At 38.7% G+C, this 23,009-nt stretch overlaps 1 protein-coding gene across 2 annotated transcripts in view; it reads left to right on the top strand.

The window, feature by feature from the left end:
• Positions 1–23,009, top strand: part of LOC102157658 (putative MAGE domain-containing protein MAGEA13P) — a 118,330-nt gene that overhangs the window by 79,254 nt on the left and 16,067 nt on the right. The window lies entirely within an intron of this gene.

The raw sequence follows: 23,009 nt of genomic DNA, 5'->3' as shown, positions 1-23,009 counted from the left end.
AAATTGTAGCTATAGTTATTTTTAATACTTTTGTTCTTTAACTTTTATACTAGAATTAAGTGATAAATACATCACCATATTACAGTATTAGAGTATCTGGAATTTGACTATATACTTTATCAGTGTGTTTTATATTCTCATATATTTACATGTTACTAATTAGCACCCTTTAATTTCAAGCTTGAGGCCTTTTCAGCATTTCTTGTAAGGCAAGTGTAGTGCTGATGAAATCCCTCAGCTTTTTGTTTGGGAAGTCTCTATCTCTCCTTCATTTTTGAAGGAAGGACAACATTGTCAGAGTATTCTTGGGTGGAAGGTTTTTTTTACATCATGTTGTATCTATCACCCCTTCCTCCAAGACTGTACAATTTCTGCTGAGTAATCTGCTGTTAGCTTTGTTGGTGTTCCCTTTTAAGTTACAAGATTCTCTTCTTTTGCAACTTTTTAGATTCTTCCTTTGTCTTTGATATTTGAGTTTACTTATAATGTATCTTAAGAGAAAGCTCTTTTATTTGAGCTTGGTGACCTATGATATTCATGAACTTGGGTATCCAAATCTTTTCCCAGATGGGATGGTCTCAGGCATTATTTCTTTAAATAGACTTTCTACCCCCTTCTTCCTCAGTTCTGTGACTTCAATAATTTGCACATTGCACCTTCTGATGGTATCCCATTGATCACACAGGCTTTCTTCACTCTTTTTCATTATTTCTTCTTATCCTCTGTTGGATAATCTCAAAGGTCCTATCTTCTTATTTACATGTTCTTTTTTCTGCTGATTTATTATGATGTTGAGGCTATCACATTTTTCCATTTAATTCATTGAATTTTTCAGCTATTTGGGTCTTTCTCAATGATTTCTATCTCTGTTATTTCTATCTCTTTCTTTCCATTTTGTCTCATATTATTTTCCTTATTTCATTGAGTTACATGTATTTTCTTTTAGTTCACTGATCTTCCTTAAAATAGGTATTTTGAATTGTTTTTCAGATAAATCATAGCTCTCCAGGCCTTTGGAATTAGTTACTATAAGATGTTTTGATCCTTTGGTGATGTCTTGTTTCCTTGATCTTTCATATTCTTTGAAATCTTTCACATTTGAGGTAACAGCCCCCTTCTCTAGTCTTTACTAACTGCTTTCAGGAGAGAAATACCTTCTGTCAGCCCTGTTAGTGATTCTGAGGCTTTCTTAGACCTTCTAGGTATATGTTTGATACACACTTTTTACCCCTCCGTGTGGCAGAATTCTTAAGCTTGTATGCCTTCTTTTGACACTGCTTTGTGCTGGGACAAATGCTGACAGTCTCCCTTTGCATTTTCAAGGACGGAACTAGGCTCAGGTTTGCAGTCTCTCCTTGGCATGTGTATTTGGTCCAGCTTTCTGTGTATACTCACTGGCCATCTGCCAAAGTTCACTTTTGCCTTTATTGGGAGAATGCACAAGGAGCCAACCATAGGGTGTGTGTGAGGGGGATGCATGTATGAGGCATGCCAAACACTGGGTATGACCATGGGCCAATTAGTGGGTTATGCAGGTGAGGCGTCTCCAGTAGCTTGCAGGTAGGCTTCTTGATGGAGTTCATGATGCAGTTAGTAGGATCCTCATCTCTTTAATGCCTTCCAAGAGTCCTATCTTCCACTCACACAGTTTCTTCTCACTCCGCAGTTGTACAGCTCAGTACAGCTCTCTAATGAATCCCAACTTAGTTTCACCCCCTCTCTAATGATGTGCTGGAACTCCTCTCCTGAAAACCTAGACTTCAACAGACTCTCTTGTTTGTGGGTTATTGTCTAAGATAGTGTTTTCCAGGGCCTTCAAGACTGCAGCCAAGAGGGGCTGGAGTTGGTTCACAAGCCACTGCAGGTCCATAGCTGGGACTGAGGTCTATACACCTATTACCCAATGTACAAGAGGGTGAGACTCCTACAGCATCCCTTGGCATATGTTCCTGGATCCCACAGTTCCCATGATGGCACTTTCATATACGGATTGATGCCAAATTGTTGTTTTTGGGAAAGGAAAGAATAAGAGACATCTTTTTTTTTTTTTTTTTTTTACCATTTCTTGGGCCGCTCCCGCGGCACATGGAGGTTCCCAGGCTAGGGGTCGAATCGGAGCCATAGCCATTGGCCTACACCACAGCCACAGTAATGCAGGATCCAAGCTGCATCTGCAACCTACACCACAGCTCACGGCAACAACAGATCCTTAACCCACTGAGCAAGGCCAGGGATCGAACTCGCAAGCTCAGGGTTCCTAGTCGGATTCTTTAACCACTGCGCCACAATGGGAACTCCAAGGGACATCTTATTTAGACATGTACAATGCCTGCCTGACTCTTGGCTGTCTCATACACCAGGAGATTAAAAGCTATAAATGACATTATTGAGGCATTTGACAACATTTGAATTTTTATTTTGAATTAGATAATATTGTATACATGTTAAATTTCTTATTTTGATAATTTACTGTGGTTATGTAAGAGATATCTTTAAAAAAAAACCTAAATACTTAGAGGTAAGTGAGCATGTGTGCAACTTATTCTCACATGATAGGAAGGAGGAAGGAAGAGTGAGAAAGACAGATTGAGAATAAATGATGGAATAAATAGTCGACAGTTAGAGAATCTGGGTAAAGTATATTCAGGATTTCTTGTACTTTTCTTGTAACTTTTCTGCAAACTTGAAATTATATAATAATAGGATGGGCAGTATGCCTGGCCATCTGTCTCTTGCTTCAATATTGTTTGGACAGAACAGACATGGGGACTCCCCTTCATCTAGTTTCCAACCACTCTCCAACCTCAGGGACCATCCTATGGCCTGTTCTGTGCTTCTGGGACTAGCCAGCAGTGGATTTTTTGGTTGTTGTTATTGTTGTCTGTGGTTAGCTCCTTATTATCAACCATAAGCTCCCAGATTCATCGGAATTTTTCCACCAAGGTGGAGGCAGCCATCAACTGCCTGGTCAGCCTGCATCTGCAGGTCTCCAATGTCTACCACTCTCTGGGGTTCTTTTAGAAGGCAACCACACGGCTATGGAGAACACAGCTACTTCTTCTGTGAGAAGGCCCAGGAGAAGTGCAAGGGCACTGAGCGTCTCTTAAAGATACAGACTAGCATGGCAGCCAGGATGGGCAGGTGTATTTCTCATCCATCACCATCCATACTATTCATGTATATTCTTTTTTTATTTTTTACTTTGGCCGTGCCCATGCCACGCAGAAGTTCCTGAGCCAGTGAACAAACCCACATCACAGCAGTGATCCAAGCCACAGCAGTGACAACCCTGGATCCTTGGCCTGCTGTGGTACCAGGGAACTCCTATTCATGTATATTCTTAACTATAAACAACATGAGTAGAGAAATCACAAGTGTATGAATAAAAGACTAGAATAGACTTGTTTTGAAATACTTAAAATAATTTAAAATATATTTATCTTGTCCACCTCTGCATAATTTGTTCAGAAGCATGGAATAGTTTCAGTTCTCAAAGCTGAAACACACTTGTTTTGTCAACACTTTAATCTATACAGTAATTTCTTTGTGTTAAAAAAGAAAATTCAAGGTCATAAATTTGTAAAATATTTACTATTTTTAATTTTTATCCATAATTGTTGTTACAAACACTAATTGCTAAGTTTTATAAAAACACAGATCTGTCAAATAGCCTTTGCCCAAATCTGCATGACTGTGTATCTGTGCATATGAGCATGCAAATACAGTTTTATATCCTTCAACACAGAACGGAGGAGCTTCAGTAACTAGTCAAATGACATCCAGACCAAAGAGTCTGTTGATATTTAAGGAATGTATTCAGAAGCCCCAACATCTCTACATTTAAGAAGAACACTATTATAACACTGCAGTACATAGCTTTCCTCAAAAATTCCTAGTAAAAAATAATAATTAAAGCTACCGTGTATTGAATCGTAGCCAGGTGCTTTGCACGACGTGAGGTACTTTATGGAGCTTTACTCTCACAAGCAGCCTTTTTGGTAGCGATTATGATCACCACAAAATTTAAAAAAAGAAACTTTCCATTGTCAGTAAAGGACAAAATTAGGTCTTGAATCCAAGTATCTAGTAATAAAACTTAACCAGTATATTATTAACATCATCTGCTATGGACTGAATTGTGTCCCCTCAAAACTGTGCGTGTTGAAGCTCTACCCACCAATGTGGTGGTATTCAGCTATCAGGCCTCTGGGAGATAATTAGGGTGAGATGAGGTCATAAGGACTGGTGGCCTTGTAGCAAGAGGAAAAGCTGTTTCCCTTTCTCCCTCTCTCCCCACCCCACACGCTCGCACTGAGGACGGGCCCTGTGAGCACACCACAGGGAGGCAGCCGTCTGCAAGCTGGAAGAGAGGTCTCACCACAACCCAGCACGCTGGCACCATGATCTAGGACGCCAGCCTCTGGAGGTGTGCAAAAATAAATTTCCCTCACTTAAGCCGCTCAGTCTATAGTGTCTGGTTATGGCAGCCCAAGCTGACTAAGACACCATCAAAAAGCAAAGACTGGGTTACAGCCGTGCTGTCACGGAGCCTCATTCCACCTTCTCTCCCCACATCCGCTTGCTCCAGCTCTAGGCAGCCCTCTGGCTTGGAAAGTAGACAGTTATTTAAAGATTGCATTACAGGGCAAGTGACATCAGTGTCACAGCAGCATAAAAATATCTCTCCTTTTGGTCTCCCCTTCTAACAGCTAAATTCAGCATCTATCCACAAACAGAAGTACCTCTGTGGGGGTTGTGGGATCCTGGATCCAGAGATCCAGGCCAAGGGACCCGGGATGACTGTCACCCAGTCACCCACCTCAGCATCAGGTATTAGGCAGACAGATGACAGTATGAACTGAGGCACCAGCAGGAGCTGAAGAACCACCCAGAGCGCCTCTCTGCGTCACGGTCAGAGGAAAACCAAGAGATTGCTGACCTGGGCAGACATCCATGGATGACAGAGCCTTTGTAAAAGTCCAGCCTTCTCAAGGAGCGATTCCAGCATCCTGTAGGAGAAAGAGATGCAAGTTTGGAAGCAGGGGAGAGGGTAAGAGGAACTTGGCCAGCACCACCCCTTCCCCTAGGAAGCCCAGTGCTGGGCTGAACCAGATGGCGGTGACCTCTCCCGCAGGGGACAAGGCGAGTGAGTGCTCGGCCACCCCAGCTGTGTGGGGTGCAGCTGGAGACCGACAACACCCACCGGAGTACTAAGGCAGGACCTTCATGCCTGGGGAACGGGAGGAGGTCAGGAAAGCGGCAGAAGACATCACAGGGTATCAGAGGACTGCAGTTCCTGCTGACTGCTTCCAGGGCTCCAGGGAAGCCAGCCCATTAGCCACTGGGAGAACCTCATCTGAGGACACCCCCCCCCAGGCCCACGGACAACCCCAATGCCCTGAATTCTACATCCACACCTCCCTGAACCCCATGCTTGGCTCCCAGTGTGTACTCTCAAGGCAACTGAGCGTGAGCTCTGGTAAACAAGGGCCCCTGGAGATCAGGCCAGGGCCTGTGGGCATGGGAGAAACCACTGCTTGAGTTGCAGTGCCACCTTGGGAAAGACTAGAGCAGTTTCCAGCAGCCAGTCTGGTGAGATGTAAGAACCAGAGACCTACAAGCTTAAGAATTCTGCCACAAGAGGGAGCAAGAAGTGCGCAGCGCGTGTCTCCTACAAGGCTGGAGAAAGCCCCGGATACAAGCCAACCAACGACAGACATCTCCCACCTGAAGACAAGAAGAAAAGATTTAAGGAGTATCTGATACAGCAAAGCTCCAACAAACAGATCCTTCAGCCATGAAGGCAAAATAAAGACTTTCCCAGATAAAGAAAAGCCAAAGGAGTTCATCACCACCATGCAGAGAGGAGTGCTTCAAACTGAGGTGAAAAGAGACTAGTTAGTAACATGAAAACAGGAGAAAATACACAATACTCTGGCAAAGGTCCGTATAGAGTCAAATTTAGAAAGCTACTTCTGTAATCTAAGGCTATATTAACCATTTACCTGTAGTATAAAGGTTAAAGGAAATAATATTAAAAAATAAAGCTACTGTAATTTGTTAAAGAATACACAATATACAGAGGTCATTGTGTTATCAAAAACATAAAAGGGGAAGTAAAAGTGTGGAGCTTTGTATGTGATTAAAGTTAAGTTGCTATCAGCTTAAAATGGACTGTTTTATCTATGAGATGTTTTATGTAAGCCTCATGGTTACCTCAAAGGAAATACCTATAGTACCTTTTACAGAACATAAAAGAGAGTGGAATCACGGCACGCCACCATGGAAAAGGACTGATCCATAAAGATAGGCAGAAAGAGAAGAAAAAGCAACACATTATGCCTACAGTGTGGAGAATGGAAGGTTAGGGGCAGGAAGAGCAGCTACGAGGCTGTAGTAACCTAAGTGAGAGATGAGAACCTGAACTAAAACACTTGAGGGTAGGACTAGAGAAAGGGACAGATTAAAAATATATTCAGGGGAGTTGCCTGGTAGCCTAGCTGCTTAAGGACCTGGCATTGTCACTGCTGTGGTGTGGGTTTGCTCCCTGGCCTGGGAACTTCCTCATGCCGCAGGCATGGCCAAAATAATAATAATATTCAGGAGGAAAATGATGACTGATAGAAGACATGAAGTAAAGTAACTTTCGTGTTGCTAATCCTTCAGGGAATTACCTTTACACTGTCTCACTTTCTGCCCATTTCTACTGCACATCAAACACCCACCAGTATGGTCCCACCCTGCCTATCATACTTACAAATCTTTTTTTTTTTTTTTTTAGGGCCACACCCATGGCATGTGGAAGTTCCCAGGCTAGGGGTTGAATTGGAGCTGCAGCCTACACCACAGCCACAGCAATGCCAGATCTGAGCCACATCTGCGATCTACACCACAGCTCACAGCAACACCAGATCTTTAACCCACTGAACGAGGCCAGGGATTGAACCTGCATCTTCATGGATACTAGAGATTTGCTTCTGCTGAGTCATGATGGGAACTCCCTACAAATCATGTTTCTTCTTTTTTTTTAAATTATTTTTCATTTTCTTCAATATAGTTGGTTTACAGTATTCTGTCAACTTTCTATTGTACAGCAGAGTGACCCAGTCACCATATATATATACATTTCTTTTTCTCACATTATCCTCCATCATGCTCCATCACAAGTGACCAGATAACATTTTTCTGATTTATACATAATCAGCTCAATACCTCCCTTTCCAAATACCATCTCCCTTCTCCTCAATATGACCATAGCAGTCAAATCTGCTATTTAAATCACCCTCCCAAGAGGAATTTAACATATAGTAGGCAATGTGGAGGGTAAAGGATGTATTAGGTGTCATCTCTCAGCTCCTACAGGCTACCAGTTGGGGCACTGATCACGTCACACCACAGACTTGTCTCAGGCCATCATTTTCCTCTGACCTTGGCAAATTCTCCCCATACCTTGATTTGCTATTTCCCTAATCTTCCCACGAAGAAACTATGCGAATATCATATTCTTTTCCTGCTATTGCACCAACAAAATACCCTCTACTGAGCATTCATGTTGTGCCTGGCATAAGTTTTCATATATGTTATCTTCTTGTACTGAAGTATAGTTGATTTATAATGTGTTAATTTCTGCTGTATAGCAAAGTGATTCAGTTATACATATATATTTTTTAATATTATTTCTCATTATGGTTTATCTCAGGATATCAAACACAGTTCCCTGTGCTACACAGTAAGATTATGTGTGTTATCTTAATGAATACTTTAAAATCCTACAAGATGGATATTATTTTCTACATTTAAATAATGAGTTACCCAGAGCACAGAGAGTTACCCAGTGTCATATAACTAGTAAGGACTATTTTTGTGGTTCTGAACCCAAATGTTAATTATTCCTGTCTACTTATGCCAAGTGGTTAAATGATCCTTTTATTTATGGTTTAGGGAGTGACTAAAGAGGAGGGGGCAGATTTGAGGAAGAGAATTGCAGTATTAAATGTGATCCTTCCCCAGTCTATGCTGCACTGCTTTAGACTACCAAGTAATTAGAATATATAGTTCTCATAAATATTTTCTTAATTGTGTTTCTTGGAAATAGTTTTATAATTTTTACACCAAAATAAATGCACTTTATTTTATTTTACTTTTCTGTTTTTTCCTTTAGTTATGGGACATTCTGTTTTTTCAAGGAGACCTAAATATTTACAAGTTTCCAATTGTTCTAATTCTTTACCAGTTTTTTTGTAAAAAATGAGTATGTCTATTCTCCCAAATTTTATGCTGATTTGCATTATAAAAACACAAGCTCTATTTTACCATAATTTCTAAAATATCTGACCAGTGTAGGTAGTTTATGAACCTAATTTCAGAGCTGGCATTTTTTTTATTGATTATTGTTATGATCTTTAATAACAAGCTAATTGCTTTGGGGGCACATATGATATTTTGATATATGCACATTTCACAGTATTACATCTCAGAGAAAGTTTGAAGAAATCTTACAGGTCAACTAACCAAACTTAAAATTTAAATTATTAAAATAATCCCTATCAAAACATATAGGGCCCGGACCACCACCAGCAAAACATAAAGTGAAAGACATTCAAATAGTAGCCATGGGAGGAAAAATTACCATTTTTTTAAGTTTAGCTGAAAACAAACCAACTGCTTCAATGATGCTTAGGAACAGGAGAGCTCACTATATGCCAAGAATCGTTCTAAGTGCTTACATGTGTGAATTCATGTCATTCAGGATGAAGACATTATTATTATTTCAATTTTGTAGGTGATAAAACTCAAGTGTGGAGACGTGAAATAAATCTGCTCAAGATCACACAGCTAGTTAATGACAGAGCTAGGTTTCAGATTCAGGTAGTCTGACTCTAGAGCCTGTGAATTTAAGGGCTACACCATCCTTTCTTCTTTAATCTGTTAAGAAATCATCAGAAAATTTCTTCAGTGATGGAGTTTGGCCTTTTTACTTTGATTTTCATCTAGTTTTGAAGGACTTTTTAGATTGCAGTACAAAGTCTACAGGGCTTTGTAGCCAGGTTATTCTAATTGACAATAGCAACAAATATAGGATGCCTGCCATTTACTCACAGAATAGTTGTGTTCTGCACCCTGTTGGAACTTGTGTTTTTTGAAGAATGTATTTATTCTTACCATTGGAAATATACAGGTTCAGCTGCAAGTGAATCAACCTCAGTCATTCTGCTACACTCAGTGTTTGAAAGGAATATGTATCATTTCTTTAGTCAGCTGGATTTCTTTCCATAATGATATGCTGCATTGATCAGCTCTGAGAATATTTATAACCCTCCTCATTTTAATAGGACTATTAATACTCCTGATGTTTCAACAAACAGCATTAATCGTTTTAGTGCTGACATATTGACAAATGATTTGATATGTGGTAAAGAAAAATATAATCAAAGACAACCAAATTACATCTTTCAGGGGCTCACGGGAGAAAATAATGTTAACATAATTTAAAGTTTCAGAGGATTAACAACTATGCTGGTAAGAATGTTCCCAACAAAAACAATCTAGTCATAAGTTAGAAGTAGATACTGGCAATAAAACAAGACACTCTGGTTAAGAATATTATACCATCCCACAAGGAAGCATCAATCCTAAATTTGTGGAATTAAAGGCATAATTCTGAAGCTTTACTTATCACATTAGTTTGCCTTGTCAAGGTCATAGTTTAGTTTGACGGGGAGACCCTTTGCAAGGATTTTACAGGCTGGAGTCTTCAGCGAAAGATTTCACTGTGTACTACAACTGTGATAAAAAATCTCCAGAATGTGGTTTACATGAATACCATGAAGAGAATAGACGACAGACATTGGTTTAACTTTATGAAACAAGAGCACATTCTAGAATATAATCATGAAATATAAAATAACTTAACCTTTATAATGTATACATGTAAGAATTTACACAGGCTTTACAAATTAAAGACACTAATTTTAATATATAGTAAAGGCTTATACATCCCATGAAGGTGTTGCTTCAAAATAACACTTAATTGCTAGTATTGAGAACAGGTTTGAAGTGCATCATTTGAAAGCCACTTGAGAAACTTACCTAAATATTTTAGACCAAAACATTTGTCAATTTCACATTATTATTTTCACATTAATTTTTAATTTTTAGTTTTTAAAAAATCTTACCCAGATGCAAATGATGAGAGTAATACAAAAAGGGTGACGGATGCGTGGAAGATGCTAAATTACTGTTTCATGGGCAAATGAATAAGTGAGACATGGGCTCTGATATCTCTACACGAATGAAGCTTCATGAGTTATCTGAGCAGTAGCTTCATCACTGAAATAAGGTTATGTTCTCCCATGTGGACTCCTTAGAAGGGGATGACACTTATTTGGATGGATGAGTCAAATCTTCACATTATAAAATCAATCACCTCCACTTGGTATATCCAGAGGTTAACTTCTATTCCAAGATTTTTCAGAATTTGAATTTATTCAAATGTATATTTTGTAAGGCAAATCAGAATGTATCCACTGCTCTATAAATAATGCATAGGGAATAGGAATAAATGTAATAAAATGAAGTTGGTCTATTATGTGTGAAGAAATATTTAACACTAGTTCTGTTCCAATACAATTGAAGCACATGAGAAATCCTTTACATTCTTTGCCCTCTTTGTGATAGTTACCCCATCAGCAGGCTACCATTGTAGCAATGCTACTATGAGGTCCCTTGGGAGATCTTTGTATGCAGATAATCAATGAAAAATTAGCAAAACCCACTAACTAATGGATTGACTTCAGTAAAACAGCCAGGAATTTTTGGAGGTCTATCTAATGTTAGATAACAACTTTGAATTTTTCCAATTTTCAACCAATTATTTGGATGCAGTATACATTCAGTCAGGGCAAAACAAAACAGAGCAAATAGAACAGACCCCTGGAATTCTGCCAATCCCAGGAGCATGGTATAATGAAAAGATGACTATTCTAGGAGTTTCAACTACTAGGACATCCTGAGGCTTAAACTTTATGTATTTCAAGTCAGTTATTGTTGCCATGGTTCCATCTCCAAGGTACTCAGGAGTCCCATGGGGTGGGAATGTGAAGTAAACGGAGTCATTCCTTCTCTTGCTGCCAATTCAGGGATTATAGTATAAGCAACTTCTGCTTTGTGTTTACAGTGAAAGCTTACCTTTGCCATCAAAGCTACAGAATAGAAAGGGCACTTTTCCCTCACAGAATCCATGGGATCTGTTGTCCTACGGGTATTTTTGAAAATGGATATTAACCAGCTAATGAAACTATTTTTTTTGGGGGGGGGGATCTTCTTGCCATTTCTAGGGCCGCTCCTGCGGCATATGGAGGTTCCCAGGCTAGGGGTTGAATCGGAGCTGTAGCCGCCGGCCTACACCACAGCCACAGCAACTTGGGATCTGAGCCGCGTCTGCGACCTACACCACAGCTCACAGCAACGCCGGATCCTTAACCCACTGAGCGAGGCCAGGGACCAAACCCGCAACCTCGTGGTTCCTAGTCAGATTCGTTAACCACTGTGCCACGACAGAAACTCCACCAGCTAATGAAACTCTTGATAGCATAGTAAGTTGCTTGTTATTTCTCTTGATCTGATTATCCTTTAATATTTAGATTTGCACTTGCAATCTAAAAAATGCATTTCTTTTTACTAAGGTCATATAGAAATCAGGATTTCTGCTGACATGACTACCATAAAATAGTCACTCTTTATGTAGTAGCTTTACTCCAAGGAGTTTGCTAATGTGGCTGTGAATTATTTGTTTTATCCTGCGAAGGAAACAGCCATAGAATTTCCTACAATTTCGTTAAGTATATCATTTCACTCCCTTCTGGCCTTCAGAGTTTCTGTTGAAAAATCAGAATTTCCTACAGTTGCGGAATTCCCATTGTGGAGCAGCGGAAATAAATCCAACTAGGAACCATGAGGTTGCGGGTTCAATCCCTGGCCTCGCTCAGTGGCTCAGTGGGTTAAGGATCCGGCGTTGCCGTGAGCTGTGGTGTAGGCCAGCAGCTATAGCTCTGGTTAGACCACCTAGCCTGGGAACCTCCACATGCCGCAGGTGAAGCCCTAAAAAGACAAAAAGACCCCCAAAAAAAAAAAAAAAAAAAAGAATTTCTACAATTTCGAATGAAGACATAGAGAAACATGAGAAAGTGATTTGTCCAAATTTCACTAACAAACACATGGAATTGAAACTAGAATGTATTTTGTCCTAACACAGAATTTCTCTGAAGACTGAGAAGCGCTGAATTAAAAATCAGAGGACTTGGGAACCTTTATGCTGTGTTTTGTTTGATAGGGTGGAAGCATATTGCAGAGGACAGAGGTAAAATTCTCAAAGATGATACATTGTCGAAGATCTCATAAAATATTACCTAAACTATTGCCTTGGATTGGATAGAAGATTTTTTTTTATTTTTTATTTTCCCACTGTACAGCAAGGGGATCAAGTTATCCTTACATGTGTACATTACAATTACATTTTTTTCCCCACCCTTTGTTCTGTTGCAACATGAGTATCTGTTAAGAAGGCCCGTTTACTCATTCTCTTAAGTTCATTGTTATATTCTATACTCACTGTCATCAGATTCACCTAAGCTTTCATCGTCCTTATTTGGGCATTTGAGGATTAAGCGAATTAACAGCTGTACAGTTCTTAGAACAGTAGGCATTATTGGAAACAAAGAGATAAATTAAAAAATGGTTTAAGCCCTTTAAGTAGCCAGAATCTAGTGGGCAAGAAACATAAGTGCCTGCACTGTATGGCAGACTACAGCCAGGGTTATCTTATTCAAATAAGAATGAGAGGGGTAGGAAAAGTTATCTTTATTATTACACACACATTCATTCATATAAATTCACCACACTTCTCTCACAACCTTTTAAGGTAAGCTGGATGGATGTTCCAGAGTCTCATGTATTGTAATCCACACAATAGCTTTCTAATGGAGACAGCAGTATTGCTTTTATTGTACAGAAAGGAAACTGAGGTTCAGAAAGAATATTTTATACAGCTCGTCCAATGTCAGAAGTGTTGTGATGGCAAAGCTAAGATGAGGAAACTGAGCTCCAGGGACATAGAGACGGGCCCAAGGTCACACAGCCAGTTAACAGGAGAAGATCAATTTGAGATTATATTTTGTAAAGGCATATTGTGGATGATAAGTTCATAGCTCAGCTGGGATGGGATGATCAGTGTATCTATTTCTCCCATCCTCTGGTCCCTGGGATGTATGTGAATATCCATTTAAGAAACTTTTCACATAGGACTTTTTTTTTTGGCCGCACCATCATACGGAAGTTCCTGGGCCAGGGTTCGAACTCTCACCAGAGCAGTGACAAGGCCAGATCCCTAACCCGCCATGCCACAGGACTTTTTAAAAGATGCACTGGCATTCGCCTTGAAGTGCTTTCAGTGCCTATCTTCATAGCATATGGGTCTTGTTTGGCATCTAATATAGCCTTTACAAATAAGAAAAATTATGACAGCAATTGACATTTTTAAAAGTGTTTTCAAGGGAGGATTGGTGAATAAATCATTAATTTCATTCCAGAGGGTTACCCTTCCTTTTGCAGTATTTATATGAAGAGGGCATTTTTTCCCACAGTGCTTTGTTTCACATTAAACATTCAGGGAATATTTCAAATTAGTCTCTTATGTGGACTCATTATTAGAATGCCAGAAATATATTCAAGTATGGCATTGTTAATCAGAATAAATTTCGGTGCCACTTGTCTTGCTCTAAGTCCTATAATACATGGGTGGGCTGATGGAATAATTAGGTATATTAGTGATTTTTTTTTTCTAAATAGTCAAAGGAATTACAATGGAAGGACAAGAATGCAGGAAGAAGTTAGGTATTAACTTGAACTAGTCTCCCATTTAGGATATTTCAAATTTCATTTCAGTCTTGGGGATTCCCATTGCGGCTCAGTGGTAAAGAACCTGACTAGTGTCCATGAGGATGTGGGTTTGATCCCTGGCCTCGCTCAGTGAGCTAAGGATCCAGTCGTTGTCGTGAGCTGTGGCGTAGGTCACAGATGCGGCTCTCCTGCATTGCTGTGGCTATGGTGTAGGCTGGCAGCTGCAGCCCAATTCAACCCCCAGCCTGGGAACTTCCATGTGCCACATGAGAGGCCCTAAAAAGCAAAAAAAAAAGTTCTTTTAAATCAGGTTTGTAAGTTAAACTTGGAAGGAAAAAATATTACTGCCAAAATTATAGAACCAGATCCCTAAACCTGATTTGAATATATAATATTTAGAAAAGACAGTTGGTAATATATGAATATTTTGGTTAGAGATTATAGATCCCTTTGTAGAGCGGTTATATATTTACAAATGAAAAGTCAAAACGGTTATAGCACTGGTCATGTCTAATTGTCCATCAAAATTCGGGCCAAATATGCATATGAAAGCTATGTATAGTATGAAAGCTATACACAAACATTTAAAAAATGATTATAAGAGTGGTATAATAGACGCTCTTTGTTCAAAATTATTCCCTTCATGCCCTTGTCATGCCTTCCCTGCAGAATACATTCTTCTGTCCCATTGATTTGGGGCTTGACCATGAGCCTTGTAAACTATGGAATAAGAGTACTAGTTACATAATAGCTCCAAGTGGAGGCTTTAAGAGTCAGTATTTGTTTTTGATCACCCTCTTGTGCTCATTTTCAAAATACTCTCATTTTTAAAAGAATGTGGCTCAGAGTGGTGAGAGCCTTGTTTGTAATCACATAGCATGAGTCTTCAAATCCATAAAAGTTGGAAGTAGCATTCTTCTCTTATATAACTTTAATGACTTCTATTCATTTTAGTTATTATTTTCTTTTTTTTACCCAAGTCATAATGAGTGTTTTTCTGCAATAATGTGTTCCTCATGAAGAGAATCAACAAGACTAAAGAGAATCTTCTGACGATAAATTGGTAAGTCATAATATGTGATCTTTTTATGTATATTTGTACATAAACAATACCATTGGACATAAAGTATCATCTAAGAAAACTACAAGATAAATAATATTAGAAACTTGGCTTAACTTTGGCCCCTCAACACCATAGTGTATTATATTCCTTAACATCTGCTAAGGACAAACCCCTACTCTATACCAATATCTTGATTTATTATTCCCTGCTCTGTTGTGATTCTAGGATCCTTACCCACAGCTTTTGACATATGGCTCCTGGCTTCTTTTTTTTTTTTTTTTTTTCAGACTAACCTGAAAATGAGTGAAATCTACCCCAGAAGATCCAGTGTCAGACACACATCATAAATTGCATAAATTTCCTGTAGGCTGAAAATGGGAGAAGTCAATTTGATAGTTTCCGTGTATAAAACCAACCAGTCTTCATATATAGGCTTTTCCTCATGCTGACCTACATCTTTGCAATTACCTAAATTTCATTTGCAGGGAATTACCATTTTTCAGCTGTTTCTCCAGGTAGTCTTCATTACAGAGAATGCAGATAAGGTTTTTGCTTGAAACCCCTGCAGGTGGAAACAACATCAGCACTACAATTCAAATTATTACGAGCTCTCTATAGCACTGGGCTAAAGCAGGTGCATAGAAACTATTTCATAAACCATTCTGTCTTCACAAGACAAGTGTGACAAGAATTAGATATGATTTCATCATTTCAGTACAATCTCTTCCTTATGCAAATAAGAAATGGTCACGGGAGTTCCCGTCGTGGCGCAGTGGTTAACGAATCCAACTAGGAACCATGAGGTTGTGGGTTCGATCCCTGCCCTTGCTCAGTGGGTTAACGATCCGGCATTGCCGTGAGCTGTGGTGTAGGTCGCAGACACGGCTTGGATCCCGTGTTGCTGTGGCTCTGGCGGAGGCCGGTGGCTACAGCTCCGGTTCGACCCCTAGCCTGGGAACCTCCATATGCTGCAGGAGCGGCCCAAGAAATGGCAAAAAGACAAAAAGAAAGAAAGAAAGAAAGAAATGGTCACGGTGATCAAGTGACAAGGAACAGTGAAGGGGCTTCCCAACTTGGCACTCTAGAACTCTAGTAAATCCAGGCGGAGGTCACATGGGCTGCTGAGGGCAGCAATCAAGTATAAGTTTGATACTTTGCTTCAACAGAGAAGTTCTAATTTTGTCTTTATAAACTGTGCTTGGATAATACTTTGTTTTAAAAAGGGTCCATGGGGAAAAGAAGTATTTTTTTAAACCCCTGGATAGTACAATGAGCACAGGTTTTGAAATCAGTCAGATCGGGTTTCAATCCTGGCTACAACTGTGACCTTAAGAGGTAACTTAACTCTCTAAGCCTCAGCTTCCTTTTCTGTGAAATATGGAAAATACTTAACTCACAGACATCTCTTGAGACTGAAGTCATAAATCCATGTACATAGAATATGGCAAGTACTTAATAAAGGGCATTATTTTTATTATTATTCCGTAGAATAATATGATATATAATAAATAACCTTCATCTTCAAAATTTATCAAGTGATCATTATGTGAAAAGTATAACACTTGCTCATTGCCCTTGAAAACTTTACAGCCTAATTGGTAAGATGCTACATAGTATTAAAAAAAAAAAATCAACAACCAAACAGGGTATTGTAGGCCAAACATAAAATGACTTGGATTCCCTGGCTAAGGACGGAAGAGGTTTGAACAAAAAAATGAATATGTTCAAACACATGACCTCACTCTCTTGGCATGAGTCTGTATGTAACCACATTATGAAGACTGTCCCCAAAATGAGAGATTGAAACAATTGCTAATTTACTTACTGCACCGCAGCATCTCCACGTACCAGGGAAAATGAGTGCCAAAGGCAAACAGCCATAAATGGTGTTGCCTCAAGGACAAATAGTAAGATATGCCCTCACCATAGATTCTCTGTGTCTCCACTATCATACCATTTTTCAGCATGCTCAGACAAAATCAAAACGTCTCTTTCAATTAATTGAATTATACTACTGGGTAGGCAGTATGGAATGGCGTGGGATGTGTTAACAGACGCTGTCCATGATGTGTTTGTTTTTTGGACAGGCCCCAGAAATGTCACCAACTTGCTTTCCATTTCCTGACTTTCCAGATAGGTGAAAATGGTAAAATGGCTACAAAGCAGAGAGAATGCAGGGAAGAATCACAGTCAGGATATTATAAAGATAAATCAGTCCGTAAATCATGACGAGATGACTGATGAACAAAGCCCAGAGCGCTGTTTTGCAGTGTCACCCACGGATGATGCTGTATCTCTCTCCTGATATCACTAATTCACGCAACAGGAAAGTATTAGTGCTGTTCTCGGGGCAGTGCGGTGAATAATACCAAGTTGCTGTTCTTCATTAAGTTACAGTTTAGCCAAGGATACAATCAAGCAAGTAATTGGAGGTGGTACAACACATACTTCAGTAGAAGCAGTTGGAGGCTGCTGTTGAAGCCTGTATAATGGGACAATTCTGGGAGTCAGGGTCAGCCTGAAGAGGACATAATATCAAAGGAGAGATGCAAAGGAGGAAGAAAAATTAACCAGGTGACAGAGTGGGGAGAGAAAGGAACAGTGTTCCAAGGACAAAGATGATGAGTACCTGCAAAGGTCCAAATGCAGGAGGGGCAATACTGTCCTGGATGTGACTACAAAAGAAAACCTAAAGGTGAAAGGAGTGGGACCGGAGAAGTGAGTAGGGGCTAGATTATGAAGGGCCTTGAAAGCCATGCAGACCACAATGGGGGAACTATTGAATGATTTTAAGGAGGTGCGTAGCATGATCGGGTTTGCTTTTGAACAATTACTCTGGAAGAACAGTGGACCACAGACCTAGACACCACTTAAGAGATGGCTGCAGCAGTTGTGATGAAGTTTTCCCAAAGATAGCGTCAGTGGTGATTAAGATAAAGGAAAGATACAAAAAGCATTTCAGAAATAAATCAATAAGACTTGGTGATTTATTAGAGGTAGAAGATGAAAAGGAGACCTCAGTTTTTGGAACAGTCACAGGAGAGAATCGGAGGATGCATGGCTCAAGATAAGTGTGAAGCAAATCAGGAGACTACGGTATCATAGAACCCAAAGGAAAAGGGTGTTTCAAGGTATATGATAGTGTTATCAAGTGCTATAAAGCAAAACTAAGAAGGGATTTAAAAGTTGTTAGTGGATTCAACATCAGGTAGACCACTGGTGACCTGGCCATACTGTTAGAACAGTTTTAGTGGACACCTAGAGGTAGGAAAAGCAGGCAAGCTGAAAAACCACCATTCATACAGAAATGCAGTGCCAGAGAAAACATCCTCCAGATACTCAGCTGAGACCTCAAGGCATTACATACAGTTGAAATAAGAGTTGTAAATATAGTACAGAATGTTTTCATATGCCCTTCATCCAGCAACCCCTAATGTTAACTTTTCACGTAACTATAATACAATTATGAAAACTAAGAGATCAAAATTTGTACAATATTAAACCAGAGACTTTATTCAGAGTCTACCAGTTTTTCCACCAAAGTCCTTTTTCTGTTCCAGGATGCAGTCCATGTGAACACACTGCACTGAGTTGTCACCTCTCCTTAGTTTCCTCCAATCCATGACACTTCCTCAGTTTTTCCTTATCTTTCAGGACATTGACAGTTTTGAAGAGTACTAATCAGATATGTTATAGAATGTCCCTCAATTTATTGAAGTCAGGCCTTTTTTGCAAAAACTACTCTGGTTTGGTATTGATTATGTTATATCCTTCTCTGTGCATCACAGGCAGGCAGAATCCTTAGATCTCAGGGGTCCTGCCTTCTCAGTCTTCCTATTCTTCCTCCAGTTATAGTTCTGGCTCCAGCACTCATTCCCGTCTTTCCCCTAGAATAGATCTTTTAAAAATCTCTTCCTTTTCCCCAACTGCCCTGGGTTTTCCCCAGTGCCCTAAGTGAAGTGTGTTTTTTTTTTTTCTCTCCCCTCTACCTCTCAGTGAATGATAAGGGATAATAAGTGAGAAGTTCCAGAATATGCCGAATAGTACATATTTGTCCTAAGCAGTGCCTTAAGTGCTAATGTAAATGCAAAATATGTGTTTTTGGAATTTATATATACAGTTTTCTGATACTATTAATATAGCAATCGAAGTACATTGTGGCAGAGACAAAAGTTAAATGATTGCTTCTAGATTTGACTTTATTCCTCAATGTTTAGATTGTTCTGTTTAATAAAGATAGACTTTTAAAAGCATATTATCCAGTTTTCAGCTCTCTTTAAAAGTTAATACCCAGAGTTCCCACTGTGGCACAGTGGAAACAAAGCCAGCTTGTATCCATGAGGATGAGGGTTTGATCCCTGGCCTCCTTCAGTGGGTCAGGGATCCGGCATTGCCATGAGCTGTGGTTAGGTCGCAGATGTGGCTCAGATCCCACGTTGCTGTGGCTGTGGCAGAAGCTGGCAGCTACAGCTGCAATTCATCCCCTAGCCCGGGAACTTCCATATGCTGCGGATGCAGCCGTAAAAAGCAAAATAAATTTGGAAAGTTAATACCCAACACTGCTAGCTTACATCTTCTCAAGTATTCCTATATGCAGACTACAGTCTATTAATATGCGATAGATAACTGTACTGAGTATTAATTATAGCTACTGATTATTCCTAGAATAACTATTGTACTATTTCTTAAAGGTATCTAATACAATTACTTGGTCACCAAATTTATAATTATTTCTGAAACAGCTTGTATCCCTAATTCCCTTTTATTGATTTTACACACACACACACAGTCTTCTTATCTAACTCTAGCTCCTAATCTCCAAAATATACAAACATCACATGGACCTTTATAATAAAAAAAAATCAAAAAATGGGCAGAAGAGCTGGATAGACATTTCTCCAAAGAAGACAGACAGATGGCAAAAAAACACATGATCACTAATTATTAGAGAAATGCAAGTCAAAACTACAATGAGGTATCACTTCACACTGCTGAGGATGGCCATCATCAAAAAGAACACAAATAACAAATGCTGGAGAGAGTGTGAGGAAAAGGGAACCCTCTTACACTGTTGGTGGGAATGTAAGCTGGTGCAATCACTATGGAAAACAGAATGGAGGTTCCTCATAAAACTAAAAATAGAGCTACGTATTATCCAGCTGTCCACTTCTGGGCATCTATCTGGAGAAAAACCATAATTCAAAAAGATACACACGCCCCATTGTTCATAGCAGCATTCTGTACAATAGCCAAGACAAGGAAGCAACCTAAACGTCCATCAGTGGAGGAGTGGCTAAAGAAATGGTGCATGTATACATAGTATATTACTCAGCCATTAAAAAAAGAATGAAATAATGCCATGTACAGTAACATGGATGGACCTAGAAACTATCATACTGAAGTTGGACAGTGAAAGACAAACATCATCTGATATCACTTACATATGAAATCTAATAAAAAAGGAACATAAATGAACTTATTTGCAGAAGAGAAACAGACTCACAGACTTTGAAAAACTAATGATTACCAAAAGGTGGTAGGGGAGAGATGGACTAGGGTTTGGGATTGGCATATTCACACTGGGGTATATGGAATGACTGGCCAAAAGGGACATGCTATATATCACAGAGAACTCTACCCAATTTTCTATGATAATCTATGTGTAGATTTTTCTTTTCAGAAAAGAATCTGAAAGAGAATGGATGTGTATATATGTATAACTGAATCACTTTGTTGTACAGCAGAAATTATCACAACCTTGAAAATCAGATATACTTCAATAAAACTTTAAAAGATGAAAAGGAAAGAAAAAAACTTAGAAAATACCTCTTAAGAGAAGCAAAATAAAAACTACTGTCTCTTTCATGCTAAATATTATCTGAAAAACAAAGATTAACAAATCAGACATGGGTTCCTAACTCAATAAAATTGATGCTTTCAATTGTGAATATCTTTTATCACACAGCTTACCATTTTCATGGGTCTTCATTAAATTAAGTGTCTGAGACTTAAGAGGATTAAGTAGTTTTTATAACTTTCTAGTTGTTCAAGGGCAGAATCAGACGATTCAGTTCTGGTACCCTAGTAGGACACAGCTCATTTCATAAAAGCTTTCATAGAGCCACTAAGGCATAATGAGTGATAATATTTATTGGTCAATGACATTGAGTATAAAGAATTAGCAAAACATTTATGCATTGAAAAATTAATTCTAGATGCAACTAATATTGTATCTTTTTCCTGTATGGTAAGATGCTTACAAAATATACTTTAATCCTCTCCATTCATTGTGCTATTATTTTCATATCTTTTACTAAACTATTTATGTATAAAAAACCTTTAAAACATTATTATTAATTTGTTTTAAGAAGTTAATTTTATTTTGAATTTTTTCTGATATAATTTATATAGACTAAAAATCACCCTTATTAGAATATAATGCTATGGGCTTTAACTAATGCATATAATAATGTAAATACTACCACAGTCAAGATAAAGAACAGTTCTATTACTTGCCAACTTTCCCTGGTCCCTTTGTGGTTGGCTGCAACCAACCAGTCTGTTTTCTGTCCCTATAATTTTGCCTTTTCTAGAATGTCATATAAATGGACTCATAATGTAAGTAGCCTTTCTGATTTGTTTTTTTTACTTAATTTAAAGAACATCCATGTTGTTGTATTTATAAATAATCTGTTCCTTTTTACTGCTGAGTAGTACTCCATTGTATGAATGTACCATTTGTATATTGGTTTACCATTTGAATGATATTCGTGTTGTTTACAGTTTGAGGCTATTATTAATAGAGCCATTATAAACACTGGCATGTATGGTTTGTATGAACAGAAATTTACGTTTTATTTGGGAATTATTTAGGGATGGGATTACAGAGTTTTATAGTATGTGTATATTTATGAGCAATGAAAACAAATTCATGAAGTGACTTCACCTTTTTGCATTCTCATGAGCAGTTTATGAGCGTTCAAGTTTCTCTCTTTTCTCGACAGTTGTTGTCAGTTATTTTGTTTCTTTTAGCCATTCTAAAAAATGTGAAGATACAATTGTGTACTTAATTTGCATATCCCTAGTAACTAATGACTTTAATCCATTTTTATGTGTTTATTAGTCATCTATATATCTTATGTCAATTAATTTCTACTCAAATATTTGGCCATATTTTTATTGGTCAGTTTTCTTATTAATGACTCTTGAGAGTTCTTAATATATATTTTGGATATAATATTTTATCATATGTATGACATAATGCAAATATGTGCATAACCACCACCACATCAAGATATAGAACTATTCTGTAACCATAAAAGAACTCCCTGGGTGTTCCTGTTGTGGCTCAGTGGTTAACGAATCTGACTAGGAACCATGAGGTTGCAGGTTCGATCCGTGGCCTTGCTCAGTGGGTTGAGGATCCAGCGTTGCCCTGAGCTGTGGTGTAGGTTGCAGACGCGGCTCAGATCCTGCATTGCTGTGGCTCTGGTGTAGGCCAGCGGCTACAGCTCCAATTCAACCCCTAGCCTGGGAACCTCCATATGCCGCAAAAAGCAGCCCAAGAAATGGCAAAAAGACAAAACAAAAACAAAAACAAACAAACAAAAACTCCCAAACACCACAACCTTGTAATTGCATTCCTTTCCCTGAATCCCTTGCAACTGCTGATTTGTTTTCCATGTCTATAATTTTGTTATTTTGAGAATGATATATACATGGAATCATAAAATATGTATACTTTTGAGATTGGCCTTTTTCCTTTACTTTGGCATGCATTTGAGATTCATCCAGGCTGTTAGGTGTATTAATATTTCCTTCCATTTTATTGATGAGTAGGGTTACTGGTATGGATATACCACAATTTAACCATTCACACATTAAAGGACATCTAGCTTGTTTACATTTTTGGTTATGACAAATTTTCAGTGAAATTTCATGTAAAAGTTTTTACATGAACATAAACTTTAATTCTCTAGAAGAAATGCCCAGGAGTACAACTTCTAGGTCAAATGATAGTTGCATATTTTATAAGAAAGTGCCAAACTGT

Source organism: Sus scrofa, chromosome X (assembly GCF_000003025.6).
Source record: "Sus scrofa isolate TJ Tabasco breed Duroc chromosome X, Sscrofa11.1, whole genome shotgun sequence".
Lineage (NCBI taxonomy): Eukaryota > Metazoa > Chordata > Mammalia > Artiodactyla > Suidae > Sus > Sus scrofa.
Note: the sequence above shows the minus strand (reverse complement) of the source record. Positions and strands in the feature narration are given on the sequence as shown.